General features: G+C 40.5%; 1 protein-coding gene and 1 long non-coding RNA gene across 3 annotated transcripts in view; both read left to right on the top strand.

Annotated features, from left to right (window-relative positions):
* Positions 1 to 3640: 3640 nt before the first annotated feature.
* The window catches only part of cntn3a.1 (contactin 3a, tandem duplicate 1), a 91277-nt gene continuing 77939 nt past the window's right edge, over positions 3641 to 16978 (top strand). The window contains exon 1 of one of the 2 annotated variants that reach the window (XM_077514681.1): positions 3641 to 4059. The gene's annotated coding sequence lies outside the window, so the exon portion shown is untranslated. The remainder of the gene's footprint in view (positions 4060 to 16978) is intronic. The other variant, XM_077514682.1, reaches the window with a different exon arrangement.
* LOC144015099 (uncharacterized) lies at positions 6796 to 7886 on the top strand. Its single transcript, XR_013282686.1, has 2 exons — positions 6796 to 7047; positions 7499 to 7886. It is a non-coding gene; the product is annotated as an uncharacterized LOC144015099 (long non-coding RNA).

Below are 16978 nucleotides of genomic sequence, written 5' to 3'. Positions count from 1 at the left end.
TCCTCTGTGTGCCATAATTAGCTGTATGCATGGCTGCTTAAAGGAATGCTGTACTTGTTTGGTAGGCTAATCCAAATGGTCTTTTTCCCTGTCTTTCTTCTTTCAAAGGCTCAGCAGGGCATTCATTAATTTCTTCTGTAATGATCATGTCCCGTTGGCTGGAGCAAAAGTTGATTTACTTAAATCCCACTCAACATGGATGAATAATGGGACAGAGACATGGCACATAAAAAGGGTTCTGTCGACTTAAACATAACCGTTTACAGGTTGTCCCTAATGGTGTACTGTACCTGGTACGGCTCGTATCAACTATTAAGCAAGTTACACATTTCGTATATCGTGTTGAGAAAAGGAGTGGTTACTCTGTGCTTCTTGTCTTTTTTTTTTTTTTTTTCAAACAGTGTTTATTTCAAATATGTATAAAAAATACTTCACAATTACTATGCAGTACTTAAAAAAGTACAATTCAGTAACTTAATTAAAAAACAATTTCAAACAGCAATAAACAAGCATTTGCTAAACAACAGTAATACATAACACTGAATATTTATCTGATCATTTTGAAAAAGAGCATAAACTTCGGCTACTCATCCTTACCCCCTAATCTCTGTTTCATGATCAATGTACTATATCAACAATATTTAATATGATTCATACAAATTTGATACTATGATTAAAGTACAAATTAAAATACAAAATGCCATTTGGCTAGTTCCTTAATGATCTCGGTGATAAAAATGATAAAATGAAATGATAAAAGGCTTCATGTCACCATCCCTTATTATTGTGTCGTATCTTGAACAAAATGCAACCCAAATGTGATAATGTTAGGTTAATTGAAGAGGTGTTAATGTGAGTGTGACTGGCAACCAGCCGATACATGGGTGTACCCTTCCTCTCACCCACATTCAGCGTGGAAAGGCTCCAGCTTAGCCTGACACTGAACAGAATAAGCGGTACAAAATAAATGTATGAATGAATAAGAAGTCATCAGCATCCTTGGACGCTTGGCTATGTGTTGTTATTAAGTTTGTATTACCCACTGTAACTGCAAAGCTTTGTGATAATTGTCAGTGAAAAGTGCTAAATATTTTTTTTTTTTTACTTACCATCCAACGTATAAGTACTATGGGTTATTTGAGGTTGAATGCCATAGCCATCACACGGATGACAACAAAAAGGGAAGACTGTCACGCCGCCACCAGAGTGGCGGTTCATGCTTTTGTTTTACAGTCATGTTCCTGTTTTATTTTGATAGTTCTGACTCTACTCTCACCCCAGGTCACTTACCCTTCCTGCAGCTCAATGATTACCGGTCCACGCCCATGATCAGCACCACCTGTTTCCAATCAACCCGGACAATAAAAGCCACCTTCATTCTCCAGTTAGTTGCCGAAGTGTCACATCTCAGTGCATGGAAGAGTCCTCACAGTCCTCGTACCACATTCCTTGTTTGATGCCTTGCCTTGCCTTGCCTTGCCTTGCCTTGCCTAATTGCCTTGCCTTGCCTTGCCTTGCCTTGCCTTGCCTTGCCTTGCCTTGCCTTGTCTTGCGCCCTTAGTTTGCCCTGGTTTTCCTCCCTTGTGGAGTGCCTTTTGTTGTCCCTGGTTTTGAGTGCCCTTTTTTGTATCTCCAGTTTGGAGCTCTTTTTGTTCAGCCTTTTTTCCCTCCTTGAGAGGTGATTTGAGTTCCGTGCGATTAAAGCTGCAGCCTTGTTGGCCAACTTACACTCTGCGTCTGAGTCCTACCTCCTCTCGTCGTGTCAAAGACAAAGAAAGAAAAAGACCTGCTGTCAGGTGTTGATGCACAAAATGATTAGGTCGGTCAGCCCTAGCCGCAGTGCAACAAGTGAAAGAATCCAAATTGACTGGCCCAGTTCTAGTGTTTTATGCATGTGCTTTTAACCAAGAGCAAAATCATAATGATAATAATATAAAAAGGAATGTATTGGATAGAAAATTACAGCACACTTGCTTGTTTTCTATTCCGACTGAAATTAGCTTGTTTGGAGGTCATGCAGCCAAGCCAGGCTGATGCTCTACCCTACCCACGTCCCCTCAAAAACACTGCCAGTGCCAAACGTGGCTTTCATGACAATTGCGGACAGACGTAGGTTGTTGCGACCAAGCAGCCCTGACAAAAAGTAAAAGCATACTTTTCTTTTCTCACTCGTGAAGAGAGTATTCATTACCAAGATGCCAAATGATTCTTCTCTGTTATTGTAAGACAGGAGGCTTACACATCTTTGGACAAATCATAAAACAAAAATACAATCCAACTCTCACATTTAAAACTTTGTCGAACATTAGGTTATGGGCCGGTTATTAGGAGCTAAAACTGTGAGCTCATGCTAAAATTTACTAACATTGCAACTTTGGCTACTTTTTGGATTTGCCATGATCATGCATTAAATCCAGTGTCACTGCCAAGTAATGGACGGAAAAGTAGTCTACTGTCTGCCTCACGTGACACTTTATCCGCCGTTTATTGCAGTCGGCAAAACTAAATATATAACACATTTTACACAAATATTAAACACATTAGCCTGACTACGGGAAATTACAGTACATAATTAAAGTATCTGAAAACATTACACTGAAGATCACACGCATTTGCCAGCAACGACCTCTGTTGTCATATAGTAATTTCACCAACAGATGGTGCTGTTGCTCCGTGCCATTTCTGCTTTTTCGTGAGGATTGTGCAAGCTGGCTGATCGCTGCCGCACATCTGTGTGAGCCATGTATTTGAACATGAAATGTGCAAATTCAGGAGTTTTGACTATGACATAATTGTTGGACAATAAATAAATAAATAAGTACAAACATACAATATAAATCACGGACCAGAGAACTAAACAAAACATTTCTAAACCATTTCTTAATAATATCCATCCATCCATCCATCCATCCATCCATCCATCCATCTTCTGAACCGCTTGCTCCTCACAAGGGTCGCGGGGGGGTGCTGGAGCCTAACTCAGCAGCAAGGGACAACTTGAATTGGTTGCCAGCCAATCGCAGGGCACACAGAGGCAAACAACCATCCACGCACACTAGCACTACTAGGGACAATTCGGAGCACCCAATTAACTTGCCATGCATGTCTTTGGAATGTGGGAAGAGACCGGTGAGTACACGGAGAAGACCCACGCAGGCACGGGGAGAACTTGCAAACTCCACCCAGGAAGGCCGGAGCCTGGACTCGAACCCAGTCCTCAGTACTGGGAGGCGGACGCCTTAAGCACTTACCTCACCGTGCCGCCCTTCTTAATAATAATAATAATAATAATAATAATAATAATAATAATAATATACTCTTCTTGATGCAGGCGATGCAGGCTTTGCCTTTGTCTGAACTCACATCCACAGTTCTGACCCGCCCCCTTGGCATAATTTTTCTTTCTAATATCATATTATTCTGAAGAATAATTTGAATAATATTCAAATAGCATTGCAAGCGTTTAAATAATGCCTACAATGCTATTTAAATAATGTGGTATTTGGTAGACACCCTTTCCAGAAACTTCAGATAGTTTATCATCTGTGGTAAGAGGATTAAGACTCAGCCTGCTTGGGGAGGGGGAGCGGGGGGGGGTTCTGAACATAAAAATACTGTAAAAATGCAGCACGACTTCCAGCTCTGCGTCCCGCGTGCACACAGGAAGTGACAGTCGTCCCGCGCTACACGCGCTTGGACGCTCGCCTACGTCATACGGCGAGCGAGCACACCCCAAGTGATCTCAAACCTCGAACAGCCACACGCGAGACGCGCTCCGTGGGAGGACCAACCTCCCACAACAGATGCTGGGCTCGGTCACGCCGGACGAGTCCCGTGCTGCCCAGTGCCGGAGCGTGGAGTGAGCGGAGCGGCAAGAAGAATATAGAATAAGAAGAGGGAACATTCGGTGGGGTCTTGAGGATAAAGAAAAGAATCGTAAGAAGAGTTTGTTACCACGCTCGGTGCTGCAGCGAGGCTGAAAAGGGAGATGTGCGGCGTAACATGGATATCCGAGGAGGGATAAAACTCGACAAAGAACGACTACTCGGACTTACGCGGGTAAATAATTTCAATACTGTACTTGATTGAATTAAGTCATCACTCGTTTGTGTTCATTGACTGCTATCCATTAGGGTCGCGCGTGTGCTGGAGCCAGCTGACTTTGGGCTAAGTAGTGGGCAGTGCGCCCTGGATTGGTCGCCAGCCAATCGCAGGTTACACATAGAACGACAGACAAACATTCATTAGTACCAGTAATCCAAATTGAAGTTAAATGCTTATCACCATGCTGATACACAAAGTTTCACATCCGCATACAAACAATATAAACATGGCCAATGTACAAAAGGAAGAAAAAGAAAAGTGGGGGAGCAATATTGAGTGTTTTCAAGAATCCTTTTTATTTCCCACAGGAAGTACTGACAGACTGAGCACACATACTGTATAAATACATGCATTTTTAATTACATAGCTTTGCAACCATGCATCATCTGAGAAAAATAGGTACTCTCATAGTGTTTGGGGGTATGTTGACATTGCATCCTGTATATCCTGTTCTTTGTTTATATATCATGCTTTCTGTGAGGGGTCACAAATCCACCTATTGCTCTAAAGTACTGCTGGCAGAACTCATTTGCTGTCAGTAATCAGAGGGGGATTGAATTGAGTCTGGACTCATCATCTCTCCCAGTCTTTAATTGAACTGAGCTCCGAGCTTGATTGCAGTTAAGATTGTCCAAAACCCGTATGTGAGCAGCTTCATTGCAAGTTATTCTCATGAAATCCCAGAGAATAGCTGCACATCTAAATGGTGCCTTTCAGTGTATTCAATGTAGCTCAAAATTAATCATTGAGAAAAAACATCCCTGTGGCAGTTTTTTTTTTTTTTTTTGTCTGACTTTTAGTACTGAACTCTATAAATGCTGATCTTTACATCCATTTAGTTTTTAAACATACCTTCATTATTCATCCCACATTCTGCAGCAAATTAGAGCTTTCTACATCTCCTTCGGCTTCTCCTCTATTGACACACTGTCTGAAATAGGAGGACAAAACAACAACATTGCATACAGTGAAGAGCAGGAAAAGTGTTTTTTCCCCCACTCTTGCATTATTTATAAAGTACTAAAAAGTCAGATTAAATTGTTGCTCAGCATCCTGTTCTGAAGCGCATTTGAAGTACTGCTGGATATTTAGATGGCAGGGATTATCATCTAAATTTAGTTATAAGTCATTTACTACCCCACAGAGACTTTTTGCTCTGGGGTAGTACTTTTGGTTATTTGGGGCTCTGGATATATCTTATGTGATTACTACTCATTAAGTTTTATTTCACATTGCCATTTGCACAGCTGTTTGCACACACACACACACACACACACACTACACGTTTGTTCACGTTATGAGATATGAGACAAGGAACTGATTGACTGATGCACATGGAAGACATCCAAAAAAAGAAGCTGAATCTGCTGTCCAAGATGAAAAAGTTTATTTAAAGATCTGCTTTGTTATGGGAGTGGGAGATATGGCACATGCTGAAGCCAGCTTAGGAAAGCAGAATTTCCTCCCAGATCGATAAAGTATCTGTGCTGGGCAATATGGCCCTAAGACCATAGCTCAGTATTTTTTGTCTGACTGGCGATACACAATATAAAGCCTGGTGATTTCTCAAAGTACAACAGTGTTTAAAATCAAAACTACGTGGATCAAATGAAAAGAAAAGAAAAAAAAACTTTAACTGGAACAACCAAAGTGGCTCCTCTCATTCTCTTTAAAAACGACACGTTCATAGTCCATGGTGGAAGAATCAACTGATTTGCTCGTGTCCTGTGGCAAATATGTTTAGAAGGAACTAAATCACCCCCTTCACCTATGACCGTACAGTGGCCACTGGTCAGTGGGATTAATTATAAAGAGGGCGTCAAGTCAAAAGCTTTCTGTACAATTGTATGTTCTATGCTCCACCACTAGTCTAAACACGTCATTCTGATTAATATTGCATTTGTGAAATATGAATTAAGCAGCAAAATGTAACCGTCTTTATCCATCTCAGAGGGCGGACATTTTACCACTAGCTGTTGACTGAAATATACATCACATTATGCCTTGAAGGAACACAATAATTATGAAAAACTAACCAGCTATTCTGTGAAATGGTTAATTTCAACTCTTCCCTAAAAATTTAAGTTGAGCAATTATGATTTTATAACACTTTTTATGAATATTTTTGTGTGAGTACTCTATCGGGCATTTCGGACAGTCACGTGATCATCGTGACGTATCGCATGCATAAAATACACATTGAATCAGTGGCGAGCGGTGACGTTTTCGAGTGGGCATGCTGGACTGAGAAAAATGCGAGCGCGCGGAAGGGCGCGAGCTGAAAGATTTGGGGGTATTTTTATTGTTAATTTTAATATTAAATATTATTTAATTATTATTCAATACCACTGTGTAGGTATAAAATTAAAGTGGACATATTCAGAACTGACACAGGTTGATGCGCACACACAATTTAATTAATATTGTAATGAACGAAGTGTTGCGTGTTCTGGGGTTGCCGTTTATGTTGAGCACTGTTATGTCGGACTTTTACTGAACGCAACACAGGTCTCGGGTGAGGGAGGCGACGTGCGGTTTAGTTAGCGTTGTGTATGGCGTTAGATTTGTGCCACAATTCTTAACCAATCAGGAGTCGGACAGGAGAGCAAATCCTGATTGGCTGTTTAATATCCAATCAGGCAGAACTTTGACAACGTGTCGTCACGCCGCGTTGCATCATGGGCGCTTCTTCGATTTTTTATTTTTTTTTAACAAGCACTCGGTCCTTTCCTGTTTGAATTTTTGTCTGTATTTCTGCTGACTTTTATTTACTTAATAGAAGTTCTGTTATGTTACGGGATGAATCAGCTCCTAACTGCTTTCCTGCTTAGCGGAAGAAGGAGGGAAAACAAATTTTAGCGCTCATGGTGATGTTGGATGACGGCATAAAATAGAAGAAAAAAAAAAAGAAGAGGCTAACCTGCTACTTACGTTTTCATTATGGTAAGTTACAAAATACTGTACTGTATTTAAGTCAGTAAATCCAATAGTTTTGTCCTCTTTTGATCGTGCTACTATCATTACAATCTTAAACAATGCATGCCATGAGTGGCGTTGTATAAGAAGTAGAAAAGAAAATGTTAGACCATCCATTTTTCTTTAGTAATTAGTGCCTGGTACCACTAAAGGTATATCGTGAATAACAGAAAACATTGAATACATAAGAGCACTGTGTTTGGCAGTCCAATGCCATAGTTATTGACGTAAGAATTGAATTCATTTTGGTTACAAGACAACCATACACCATGACTAGCAGCTGTTGAAATAAACATGTTTGCCCAAAATAATTGTTTTACTAATGTGAGAAACATGGTTGATCTTGTCATTTTTCCATAACAACAGATAGACAATTAAAAATCTGAGCGCTAACCTTGGGTTTTGTTTTTATTACCAGGCAACAAAGATGACAAAGGACCCAGAAGGCACCTGATGACACCACAACAGAAGTGTCAAAAACACCACGAGAAGCAGAAGATGAAGAAGTGGAGTGGAAAAAATATTGATATCGCGCTATTGGCCCATGAAATATGCATATAACAGACATGCAATAAGTTTCATATGGAATTTTTTGCTTTTATCTGAATTTGACCAGTCAGCCACTTGCTAAAATGTGCACCACCATCCACTAGTTGAACATTATTGAAGTCATTACAATTAAATAACTCTGAATACATTTTACTGCATGAGAAATATAATTTGTTCATTAGATAATAAAATCATCATCAGTCATTTCTTTAGATCCATATTAAATATTGCAATATCTATTGCTATATTCAGCAAAATCGCGTATTGCATGATTTTCCAATTTTGTGCAGCCCTAATTCCTGACGTTTTTGAGCCAGCTGATGAGACCAATTTGACTTAGTCATTAAAATGTCTGTAGGAAGAGTCAGAACGTGAAGCTTGAGCTTGACAGCAGAGAAATCAAGAGCTCCTGAAGAATGACAACATTAACATTGGACTATCATAATTTGAAGTTCGAATAGTTGTAATGGCCTGTTTTGCAGCATACCAAATCAAACATTTTTAAAATATTTTTTCTCCTGTAAGTTGTCGACACTTTTACTGAACTTATTTAAATGTGTCTTGGAAACAGTATCATTGACAATTAGAAAAATAAAAAGTGTCACACACACTGTATTCGGAACAACCTGTAAACAATAACCAAAATACTATTGCAGGTACAGTGCCAATGCAGTACATGACACATTTATGGTTTCAAGATTAAAGTGCGGAAGTGCACACACTCCACATTTGCCCATCATTGACCAAGAAGACCTCAGAGTACTGTACTCACGATGATGTATTGAGAATGCAAGACCCAAGAGGTTCCACAGATGAAAATATATTACACATTGTATTTGTAATTGACACTTAATGATGCATTATCGATCAACAAACAGCAAACTGTACATTTTGTTTTTCAAATCAAATGAATCGTCCTCAGTGCATCTTTGCAGTTTTTATTTCAAGTTTTACACACAGTAGGCATGGTAGACTGCTATTGTGGAGCCATCCATCGCCGTCCCATCCATCTCAGCTGTACTCTCTATCCTTAGACATCGTATTGATGACTGTGACCCGGATATAGAAACGATGCGCAATCTGGATTGGTTTACCTGGTAAATTGGAAACAAACAAAAGCTCAAGGTTATTAATTGTAAAACGTGAAACAATCATATCCATCCATCTTCATGTAGTTATGGGAAAACAATGTGACCATCCATGTTTCTACAGTTTCTTGTTCATGTTAAATGTCTAGTACAACTAAGGGTAACCACTTCATAACCTCTGCAGCTATAATATGATGCTCTTTTGAGGGAGAACAGTCAGAAGACCTTTGCAATAATCAAGTCTACTGGAAATAAAAGCATGAGTCAGGTTCTTCTGGTATGGAGCATGCAACCCTTCTGTCGAAGTCTTTTAGGTGGTAAAAGGCTGCTTTAGTGATTTGTTTGAGATGGCATTTATGTGCACAAGTATACAGGTAATGACAACAAAATTAACTCGTGAATTGAATTCAAGAGCTGATATCTCGTAATTTTCCACGATTTTCTAATCAATATCACTAACGTACTTAAAAATCAGTAACTATGGCATTGTGTTAACAGTGCTTTTGGACATTCCATGTTTTTTTCTGTCTGTTAGTTACACGATATACATTTGGTGGCACTAAAAATGCATAAGAAAATAAATAAAGGGGGTAGCGATTTTTTTTTCTTCATCATAACTATGCACATCCATTGCCAATGTCGTGTATGTAACTATTACATACAATTTTGATTGTCTTGGAAGCCTGTGTGTGATAGTGGCCAAGTTAAAAGATGCTACTTTTATGCTACTTACCGTTATGAAAATGTTGAAAGTAGTCTTCGATTCGGAAGTTAGCGTCCCCCCCAACGGTCATCCAACGGTCCCATGAGGGCTAAAACTTCTCTTCCGCTAAGCAGGAAAGCAGTTGGGAGCTGCTTCACCCCGTAATATAACAAAACTTTTGTTAAGTAAATAAAAGTCAGCAGAAATGCAGATAAAATACAAACAGGAAAGCACCGAGTGCTAGTAAACAAAACAAAACAAAAAAAATCGAAGAAGCGCCCATGATGCAACGCGGCGTGACGACACGTTGTCAAAGTTCTGCTGATTGGCTGTTTAATATCCAATCAGGATTTGCTCTCCTGTCCGACTCCTGATTGGTTAAGAATTGTGGCACAAATATTACGCCTCGACCCTTGCATCGCAAGCGTAAATCAAAGTTTTGTACGTGTTGAGGAGAGACGTAGCAAGCGTGCGCGAGGACTGTTTTGTACGCACGAAACACATTTTGTACATACGAAACACATTTTTGGTACGTACGAAACACATTTTTGGTACGTACGAAACACATTTTGTACTTTCGAAACACATTTTGTTACGCACGGAATTGTGGCACAAATCTAACGCCATAGTTGTGGTGCTTTTTCCTGCTAGCAACGAGAGCGATTGTACTCTGTGCTCTGGCGTTGGCCACTGCCAAACGGTGGCACGTTGATGAAAGAAATGAACGGGTGACTTCCCCAACATTTGCTGGTGGCGTTTGTACAAATCTTTACAAACTCAGCGGAGCCACAAGCGATTTCAACCAACCTCACCTCACCTCTGTTTCTCGTACGTCCTGGCTTGAAAGTGACGGAAGAAATTCTTCCCTGTTTTCCTGATTACTACTTCAGGAGTAGAACGACCACTTGAATTATTCTTTTCCTCAAAAGTTCTCCGGGAAAAGCGCACTCATTGGGATTCGGCGATGAACTTGAACTGAACCAGTGACTGTTTACCGCAGAACAAGCCAAGTAAGCCAGTTATGCACATGCGCGTTGTCAGCCATGCAGCTTGACTGTCAGCTTTTTTTCCATTCAAAGGACTTGCGCACAAAAACAACATTCACGGAACTAACACAATTGATTTCTCATTGTGTATGCGCGAAACAAACTGTCGACTTCTCCACTCCCCGTGAGGAAAACAGGACAAAATATACAGGAATTTAAGACCAAAACAGTAGAACTATGGTATTGTATTTTAGAGGGCACTGACAAATATTTTCAATGATTTTATTTTGAAAATCTTGGGCATGCACCGCATTAATAGCTTATGGGGTATATGCCACGGAAGAGGTGGGACGTGATTTTGGACATCAGTTTATTTCCAGTCCAGGTTGCGAACGCGCAACCGTGGGGCACAAAGTCGGAAGCACAAGTATTTTTGACAAGGCCCACACGTCGCAAACCGAACCGGAAACAAACTGATGTACAAAAAACAGTCCCGCCTCTTCTGTGGCATTTACCCCATTAGGACCGCTCGCCACTGCATGGAATGACAACAAAGAACTCACGAGGAATTATCGCATTCCACGGCGGACATCAAAGGTGGAATTTCGCCTTACAACAAAGAAGCAGTACAGCCATGGAGGACACGTCAAAGATTTGTTTCCAACCGAAAGCGGGATAAAACTGGCACATCGAGCCGTCGGCAAGTCCAAGTGGACGGTAAACATCCGGGTGACTTGTATTCTGCTAGACTAAGCTACATGTCGTGTGCAAAGCACGGCTTTAGCGCACATTAAGAGCGGGCACCACCCCAACATGGAATGACATGAAACCGGACATGTTGAGGACTTTACTCTGAACAGTATTTGGGATCCAAGACGTCTTTTTCTCGCTCATTACGTCAGCAAATTCCCATTGAAATGAACGAAGACGACTTCCGGTTACGCACGGGATACGTCATCACGATCACGTGACCATGTACATGGCCCACACCGTACGATCAAATTCAGACACTTAATCGGTTTAAACTAAAATTCAGGCAATAAGATGCCAAAGATATTTGTACTTTTATTCTTTGTTCACAATGCCTAATCCAATACTGGAACATGATTAATAAGTGTTGTGTTGCTTAAAACACACTTAACATGGCAGGATAAGTAGCCCGATTTTAACTGTAAATCTCTCCTCCTCACAATCGTAAGGATGCTCCGATATCCAAAAGAAAATCTTATCAGATATTCCTGCGTGTGTGATATGTTCAGACGCATCTCGCCCACTCAGAAGGATGTTTGGGCCGCTCCGATCTCAGATCGGGGATATTCAACATGTTGGACTGTTTTGGCCCGACTGCCACCGCGTGTTATTTTCCCGGAGGACAAGCGAGCACTCAGCCTGTTGACAGTGACGTGCAGCCAATCAGAAAGCGAGGCAGCAAGGAAAGATGGTGGGGAATCTAAAATCAGCACAGTCAAAGTGCAACAGAAAGTACGTGCTCACGCTGTCTCCACTCGGTTGTTGCTTTTTTTTCTGGCTAAAAACAAGCCACAAACTATATTGCCACTCGTCTGTCATGTTTGTTTCCTCTAAAGTCACATTTAATCTCGAGAGGTTTTGCGAGATTTCCCGTCTAACCCGTGAAATATCCATGAATGAAATCAGGTTTGTGTTAGACGTGTTGATTGTGCCTTGTCGCTGCACAACCACACACTTTATACTCAAAACTGTTATACCCATGATTTTTTTTTTTTCTCATCACACCTGTGGTCTCTCAGAGTTTGGAACTCTGGCAGCAATTTCAACATCTTGCCGTATGAACCAGGCTTCAGTGGTCAAGTAACAACCAATCACAGCTCACCTATTTTCTGGGATTGGTCAAGACGTTCGCAAGCTGAGCTTTTAGGCATTGTGATGGCATTTTCAGTCAACAAGTGACAAAATGGACACCCCCTGAGATCGATTAAAAATGGATGGATTTTAACGCTTTATTTATATTCTACAAACACAATATCATAATGCCTTGTTTAGACTAGTGGGGTTGCATATAACATATTATTGTAAGAAAATATGTTTGGCTTTACTTCCCTTTAAAAATATACTACTACTACTACTAATAATAATAATAATAATAATAATAATGCATTTGATTAATTTATTTCTAGTTTGTCCACTTTCTGGCCCACCAAACTGACAGGTGTGCTAAGTGCACGTCAAAGGAAGACACTAAATTTTGCTTGAGTGCATCTGTACTTTTGAATAAAAAGTTGAAATTTGTTACACATCCGCCTCCCAGTTCTGAGGACTCGGGTTTGAGTCCAGGCTCCGGCCTTCCTGGGTGGAGTTTGCATATTCTCCCCGTGCCTGCGTGGGTCTTTTCCGGGTACTCCGGTCTCCTCCCACATTCCAAAGACGTGCATGGCAGGTTAATTGGGCACTCCAAGTTGTCCCTAGGTGTGCTTCTGAGTATGGATGGTTGTTCGTCTCTGTGTGTCCTGTAATTGGCTGGCAACCAGTTCAGGGTGTAACCCGCCTACTGCCCAAAGCCAGTTGGGCTAGGCTTCAGCACGCCCCGCGACCCTTGTGAGGAATAAGTGGTCAAGAAAATGGATGGATGGATAGAGCATGTTGTGAAGCAAAGACAAAAAGTAGGAAAAAAAATGCAAGACTCAGGAAACAAGTGCAACATTTGAACACCAACTTATACAGCTAACAAACAATATCAGTATTGTAAAGTATTTGGACACTCTGGGGCCTATTCACTAAAGGTTTGCGTCGCCTTTGCACAACGCTAACTGTTAAAAATGGAGCAATCCAGGAACGCCTAATTCACTTCACTAAACACGCACAGATGGGTAAATCCGTCACTAAGTGTGCGGCCAACTAGATTGGGCCACGGTGCGCCGGTGTTATTTGCGCGTATGTAAATTAGGTATTAGGTATATGCCCACCCCAATGCAAATGAGACTCATTGATATGCAGCCTCTAATTCACTAACACCAGCGCAAATAGCCACACAGAAAGCATGTATTAACCTGATGCAACCTCGATCCCGGGATCATAACAGTAGTGCATGGCACAGTGCACCGTCATTCTCTGGCTGTTCACGCAGATAGGAGAGAGAGAGAGAGGGAAGGGAACATTCCTCAATGTTGGTTTAGGACAACGTAATCCGGGCTGATCGGCAATGGCGGGGAGGCATTTTACGATCATTTTTACGTGCCAGATGCATACTGTACGCCCACGCCAACCTCTGAAAATATATTTCTAAAAAACGATCGCACTAGTAATTTGTACTTTATGAATGAATGACACCGTTGTCGTCCTCTCTGCTCTGTACAGTTTAATGGCGCTCTAAACGCTTACTCTCGGTCCAACCTCGCTTTCTGATAATGTCATCGTTCTCGCAACTGTTACTATAAAAACCATGTTCTTGGCGCAAATCCATTGCCATGTGTGGTAAATTATGTGCAAATTTCCTCTAAGCTGTCAATTCTGTGGGCGTGTTTGCGCCGGGATATGATTAGAGCAATATCCTTAGTGAATAGGTGGGTAACTGGGCGCAGACTGCGGGTGCAGTTGTGGTGCAATATTTCACGCTATTACTGGACGCAGCGCATTCTAAGTGAATATACCCCTCTGTTGCCAATTGACTGAAGGCACTCCAATACATCATTAACAAATATCAACAGTGCTGTTCTGGGAGTAAATAAACATTCAACAGTCATTGTTGCCGTATGCCATTCTGAAGTTCTGGATCCATTGCTATAGCCTACATGGCAAAATCAATACGTGTCCCATATCTGTGACTCGCACAGGCTTAAAATCTGGATAATTTATGTTGCTTATAACATCATGCATGTGATTGACATGATATAACTACAGCTTGGCACATTTTTTTTTTTTGAACCAGCCATCTTCATGAGCTTTGTGGCACATGTCCTTCTCAGTCAGTTCCTTGTGGATCCCTGCAATGGGATTAAAATCTTTCTTTTGCTTTCAAGTCCAGTTTTGAAGGTCTCTCTTGGATGTGCTTCAGTGCAAGAAGAAAAATTGTCTCCTTTCAAGCGTTGACTCCATGAATTTGCTCACAATTTAATAAAGCACACGCAAGAACCACACAAGCAGAACGTCCTCCATTCTTACTAGCAAAATGGAAAACTGTAGTCTCTGACTGACATTGTGATGTTGTGGTTGCCTTTTTAGTGCAGACTACTGGATTGGAGGAGAATAGCAATTACATCTCTTGCTTATCCCTGCATTAAAATGATTCTATGATCATGGGCTGCCTTGTAAAGGTAGAGGCAATGAGCAACAGGAACCTTCTGGTCCTCCTTTAAGTGCCTAAATAAACAAAACCTGGCTTTAGTTAGTGCCTTCTTATGCCCAATCTTGTAAAATGTTACAAGCATCGTTATTGTTTTTTTTGTTTTTTTGCTTCAATATTATCAGCATTCCCTTCATTAACATAAAACGTGGATAGAAAGATCTTGCTCATTTTGCCTCTTCTAACAAGGCATATGCAAAAACATTTGACTTAATGTTCGGGGGATATCAGCATATTTCCTGCCTTGCAACTTACAATACAGCAATTTCTTTGGAATGAAATGGAAAACACTTCCACAATTCTGGAGTGACATCAAAGAAACATATTTTCATTTGAATAGGAACAGACAGTAATTGGCCCCTTTTCCAGTATTTGGTGAGAAAGTGAGGTCTGATCTGATGCTGCACATGGCTCCTGTGAGTGTGCCAGCAGGACTCAGTGAAAGGAGCCGCTTCCCTCGCTGAGACGTTGAAGTTGCAGCCTGTCTCCTGCAGCTTTTCATCTAAAAGCTCACTGTGCCTGCTCCCTCTTGCTACATTTCTCCCCTGCAACATTTCAAACTGAACTTTGAACTGTCAAAAAAAAAGAAAAAATCCTGAAATGGCTTATGGAGGGATGATGGCAGGCAATACTCAGCTCACTAACAAGCACATTGCGTTTTCCATGACTATTGTACGACAAAATATTGTTGCTTTAGTAGCGCAGCACGTTGAAACAGCAGTCTGAGAATTAAAAAAAGAAAAAAAAGAAAAAAAAAAAGAAAAAAAAAAAAGAAACAGCAGTCTGAGAATATTGATTTATTAGCAGTAGCAGTTGAATGCATTTTACCGTGCAAAAATAATATTTAAATACAATCTTCAATCACAATTTTTAGGAGCCTCCCAAAGACTGGCTCCACCAAAAATTTCTATAATTTCAAGATTTGGAAGAGATGAAACTGCTAAACAGTGCCATTTTTATTTTGATGAAACTGTTAAAGAGTGCAAATTTGTTTTTAGACTCTTTATAAGGCAATTATGAAATCCCGCAGGCATATCATTATTACATTGAAAAGGCTGCAATAAACCCATGAAGCTTGTCCCAAATACAATGACTATCAAGTCACTTGTTGTGTATTAATTAACAAAGACATTCTTAGTGGCCTACCTGTAATCATTTTGAAGCTCAAATAAAGGGCGCCCACAAATGTCTTAATGGAATTATCTGACTTCATAATGGTACGTAAATTTGTACATTTCATATTCAGCCACAGTTCATTATGTTTAAATCTGGACATGCAGATGCAAGGAGGGAGAACCTTTCAACATACGCCATTGTGCTCGTCATAGGGGAGACTGGGACAAGTGCTCTCGCAGAGCGCCGCTGTCTGGAGAAATGAGGAAGCTGGCATGTGATGTGTCACACCCGCGGCTTGTGGGCTTACATCAAAACACTATTAGTCTCTTTGTTTTGCACCGCTCTTTGAGGCTCAGTCTTGGCGAGCGGAAATGTTGGATTTTCCTCAATTGGCTCCCACGGTGAGCTATTTGTGAAGAGCAGAAATTAGTTGGCGTGTAAAAATCTCACTTCAAACAAGTTTTGAGCATAATCTCACTGGCCACAATATTAGGTATACCAACACAATCCTATGAGGTGCAGAGCTGGATCTAAATTTCAGTAAATATATTAATGCTTACTCTCAGAGTGGCAATCAAAACAGAGCATCTTTGTTTTCATTTGTTTATACAGATACAATAGAAAGTAAAACTTCACACCCAACACACACAAGTAATTTGAAATCGTAAAAAAAAAGTCATTGGCTATGTTGTTTTTTGTTGCACACAACTCTTCTATGAGCCAATTATGTGTCTTAAAATGCACGATATTTTCTCCTGTGTGATCCTTGAGAATGTATATCTTGTTTCAAGGCAGGAGTTTTGTTGGATCTAATTTCTACCTATTTAATGAAATGTTAGACCGATATAGGGTTCGTAGGTTCGGCTCTGCCACAGGTTGGTTGTAGAAGCAAAAAAAAAAAAAAAATAAAAAAAAAAAAATAAAAAAAAACTCCACCGATGATAAGGTATCAGCCAATTTGTTGCAACATGCTTTGCATATTGCAGGCAAATAACAGTATGATGTTGAAAAATATTTTCTCCCTGGGACTGAGTATCTTGGTTTGATTTTTGATTATTATTATTTTAATTAATAGATTAAAGCCTTCCTTTTCTGAAGTATGAATTGGTATCATATCTTCGGTCAAATAATACGCAAC

The sequence above is a fragment of the Festucalex cinctus genome, chromosome 2, assembly GCF_051991245.1.
Source record: "Festucalex cinctus isolate MCC-2025b chromosome 2, RoL_Fcin_1.0, whole genome shotgun sequence".
NCBI lineage: Eukaryota > Metazoa > Chordata > Actinopteri > Syngnathiformes > Syngnathidae > Festucalex > Festucalex cinctus.
This window is presented reverse-complemented; position numbering and strand designations above follow the sequence as displayed.